The sequence below is a fragment of the Trachemys scripta genome, chromosome 16 (assembly GCF_013100865.1).
Source record: "Trachemys scripta elegans isolate TJP31775 chromosome 16, CAS_Tse_1.0, whole genome shotgun sequence".
NCBI lineage: Eukaryota > Metazoa > Chordata > Testudines > Emydidae > Trachemys > Trachemys scripta.
Window position 1 is genome coordinate 13,310,402 of NC_048313.1, and position 4,576 is coordinate 13,314,977.

Sequence of the window (4,576 nt, forward strand, 5' to 3'; positions counted from 1 at the left end):
GCAGCTTTGACCCTCCCCGGAGGGCTTGGCTTCCAGCACCAGCAATGGGACCTTGCTCGCTGCAGCTGGGAGCGTCCGTCCCCCAGCTGGCCTGGCTGAGCCCCTTCTTTCACCTCCCTGGGCATGCCCCCCTCTGAGCCTCTTCAGCGGAGCCCCCCCGAATTCCTGCTCCAACACAGGGTGACCCCCCCCCCCCTCCATGGGTGGAAGGCAGGGCGGGTCTGGCTGGGGAACCATCCCCTCCTACCAACTAGATACGCTCAGCTGGCCCCGGTGAACTCGCACGCCCACCCACTGCCTGCTCCCTGTCCAGCCCCCTGGAGTCTGCTGCACCCGGGACCTGAGCTGCAGCCGGCGCGCCTGGCGACTCCTGTGCCTGCCGCAAATTGGACCCTGCGGATTGGCGGCCGGAATCCCCAGTGGCGCTTTGGGTCGGGGGGGCCCACGTCCCCAACCGCTCAGGAAACATGCGTTGTAAGGGCTGATCCTGCAGCGTGTTGGGCCTGCTCAGCTCCCCTCCTCCCCGGCAGGACCTGACCCTAAGCAGGAACTCTGCTCACTTAGCATCCCCCCTTCATGTCCCATGGGTGTTGACCGACGGGGCCCAAGCCCCTCGCACGTCCTACGCTGGCATCCTCCTCCCCACAGAACATCTCACCAGGTGTGACCTGATGCATGGAGCTTCTGCAGGGAAGCAGGTTCCTCATCCGCTCCGGGGAGAATCTGCACCCACAGGAGGGGGTTTGCTCTAAAGGCTTCACCCTGCGCCGGGTGCTGGACCAGGAACCCAGCAGCTGAAACTGATTGTTGCAGCTGGCTCTTCTCCTGGCCTCCCCGCAAGACACCCTCCCAATTCTCTGCTCCCGGAAGGGCTTTGACCTCCGACAGATTCTCCACCCACCGCGTCATTGGCCGCTCATTCTCTGGCATTGCCTATGACCAAGCTTGCTGCAAGAGGACAGATCCTCGGCGGGCGTCGATCAGTGTGGTTCCACTGATTTGTCAATGGTGCAATGGCAGCTTATGCCAGCTACGGATCTGATCCCAGAATCTGACATACACCTCTCTAGAGCTGGTACCAGCCACCAGCCGGGCTGCTCCCCACACGCTCTGGAGGGCTGGCTCCCGGAGGGGTGGGACTCCTTGTCACTTTCCTTTGGCTCAGATCTTTCCATACCAGAGGCGCTTCAGCCTGTGGAAAGGCTGGCTCCGGCACATGGGGCCAGATCCCCAGCTGGTGCGGACGGTGAAACGCCACTGCCTTCAGCAGAGCGATGCGTATTTATGCTAGCTGAGGCTCTGGCCTGTGAAATGGGCACATGCACCCAACCTGAGATTTTAATTCGCCTCCTTTCCTGTGGGCTTCCCCAGCCACTCTGGTGTCTGCGTTTCCCTGGAAGGTCCAATTTGGCCCCTAGCAACGAATCTGATTTTAAATCCACAAAGAACGGCCCAATCCTAGGGAAGCAGGGGCAGCTCAAGGGGCTGGGGGGTGCTCCTGAGTCTGGGTTGGAGCAGTCTTCCACTTCGATTGTCCTGCAGGGTGGGGAAGGGTGTTCGAAAGTAGCCCCCGTCACCGAGCCCTCGGTGGCAGCCAGATATTGCTTCCTTTAAGTGCCGTGCAGATGGGGTGTTCGAATGGGCAGTAAGGCTCCGATCGAGATCCCTGAGGTAGCAGCTATAGCTAGGGGCCCCTGTCCACCAGAGTAACGGGATCGGTTTCACATGAGCTGGTAATGTTTCCCTACAAACAGCCCCATTTGTAAAAGCCTGGAACATCCCATGGTGTGGATGGCGGGCTGCTGTCACCCGCCCACCGCCAAACTCTTGGGGTCTGCTTAAAGAGGAGATGGGGAGAGGGGGAAATCCCCATCTAAACCAAAAGTGATCAGTTGACAATAGATGAATAGACTATTTAAAAACAGACTTAGTGTATTTTCTAGTAAAGCATTTTATATTTAAGGGTTGTTTATAAAAGTATTTTAGAGGTACACATTAATATTCCAGGAAAGGAATGAGCATTAAGGGAAGCTGTGGATTTAGCTCATAAGCCACATGGGCCTTTTCCAGGAGAGGGTTAAAAGTCAGAATGGTTCTGTTCCTATCGCAGCTATTTTGAGCTCTTGTATCTTGAGTTTCTTTAGAGCAGAAAGGTTGTGTCTCATTTCCTTCCACAGCAGACTAGCTTTTTTTCTCAACTCAGTTGCCTAAAGAAAAATGTAGGGTTAGGACAGCAACGTAAAGTGCCTGATGGGAACCAGTTTGAAGAGTGAGGGGAAATTGAGTCTCCGAGCCGATGGCTACAGAAGGCGGAAGAGAATTCCCCCAAAACAATGCTCCTGCCAACTCATGATGAAAACCGAGGGAAGGAGAGATGGAGATGGGGGTTAACAGCTATAATGACACAATATTTGGGAGCATGAATATATTTTTTTGGACTGGAACAAATAGGGGAATATTTATAAGACTGTGTTAGTTTTAAAGCAGAGCTCTGGATTTGTATACAATTTGTTAGACAAGCACTGTGGAGTTTTTGTAAGTGAATATTTTTAAAAAACAAACCCTCGAATATATTTGTCGTCCTTGATTTTTGTAATTCTTTGTAGGCTGTTGTTTCTTACCAAATGTTAATATTATGGGATTGGTTTATAAATCATTAAAAATATTCTTAGTTTTAACTTGTTGTGAATGTGATTGTCTTCAAAGGGGGTAGCTACAGAAGAAAATATTTTCTGAGGTGAGAGAGGAAGTCCTGTCCAGTGGGTAAGTCACTTAGAAACAGGTTCTGTTCCCAGGTCTGCTACAGACCTTGGGCAAGTCACCCAGGCCCACATCCACAAAGGTCTTTAGGTGGGCGTTAGGCACTGATTTCAATGGCAATTGGCCACTCCACTACCTGTCAGGCTCTGGGCTTAAGAGCGCCTAGTCGTGGGCCAGGCCCCCAGTGCGCAAGGTGCTGCAAACAGCCCCTGCTCCAACGCGCTTACAATGCAAGATGAGAGCCAGCAGCTGACAGAGCATAAGCAGACTAGTACCAGGGCCGTGCACGGCTGGACGAGGGTCCATTAAGTTTATCTGGGAAAGTGCAAGTTCTTCCCTGGGGCCTTGTCAGTGGTTTAAAAAGCGGAGCGATTTTAGTGCTGAGGACAATAGGCTAACAACTCTGCCTTACGTAGGTGTACAGCTGTTGGACGAAGCTCCCCTTAGCTCTGGCAATGTTGCAATGGGCAGCCCCCCCCCATACCAGCCCCGGGCTCCCGGCCCACCCCTTGGTCCCCACCCACGGCCTTCCCTCCTTTTGCACCCTTTCTGGCCTAGCAGCTGCCATTTTTGCGGAAGGGTTGTGAGCTCTTGGAGGCAGGGGCCAGCTTTTTGGTGTTTACGCAGCACCTGGCGCAGTGGGATGCTGAGCCGGGCCTGCCCCACATGGGCAACGTGCCCCCTCGGCCTGGCCTGCCCAGGTTGGCTGCTGGCGACTCGGCCCCTGCCCCGTGGGGTGTCAGACCCCGGGGCTCCTGGTGCCTGGACCCCGCCCTTCTCTGGGGTACACCTGTAGGCCCCTCCCTCCCTGGGTTACCTGCCTAGGCCCCTCCCTTATCTCAGCTATGCCCTTAGGCCCCGCCCCATCTATAGGCCCCGCCCCTATTCCTGGGCCCCGCCCCCTGGGCTCCTGGTGCCTAGCTCCACCCCCTAGATACCCCCTCTGGGCCCCGCCCCCTGGTCTCTGAGCCCCGGAACCATGGTCTATTTTTAGCTCAATTAAGCTAATTGGGGAGAGGTTCATGCCGAGGTCAAAGGTCAGATTCCCAGAGGCCTCCGTGCTCACCCTTTCCTTCTCCCCCGCATCCTGCCAATCATTCCCCGGCTCGTCTCGGATTGGCCAGCGGGGAAGCGGGCCGTCCTTTGCTTGGCCAGAATAGGGCGGGTGAGACGCTTGTCAATCATCGCTTTCTGGTCTCCGATTGGTAAAGCTGGAGGCTGTCTGCTCTGTGATTGGAAAGAGGGGAGATCATTCCTGATTCTGATTGGACAGTGGAGCTCGAGGGTGCCGCCCATTTAGGTCACCTTATTTGTTGTTGCTGCAGCCGCCGGAACAACTGCTGTTTCATTGGTCTCAGGATCCGTCAGTTAACATAAGAGCCACCCCCTACCATGACGTTTTTTCTTTTTATTGGTCCATAGGCTCCAAGCTGCTCCAGTCGTTATTGGCCAAATTTTGCGCCTCTCCGGCCATTTCTGAGCTCTTATTGGTGAATCGAGTTGGGTGGGCCGGCGATGCGTTTTCCGGAGCGGCAATTGGGCGAGACGGCTGGCAGGGGCGTGTCCCCTCGCCAGGTGCCCGGCAGCGATTGGCGCCGCCGCCGCTTAACCCCGCCCACCAGAGGAAGGTTTGGTTGAGAGCAGCTGTTTGTGTGTTCGACACTTTAGGGGCTGAGACGGGGGGAGACGGAGCTGGAGCCGCCTCAGGTACCGGAGAGCGGGAGCCGGCGGGGGCGGGGCCGCGGGGGGAGGGGCAGGGCCCCCGGGGGGCGGGGGCAGAGTTGGGGGGGGGCCGGGGGAAGGGCCCTCGGGGGGT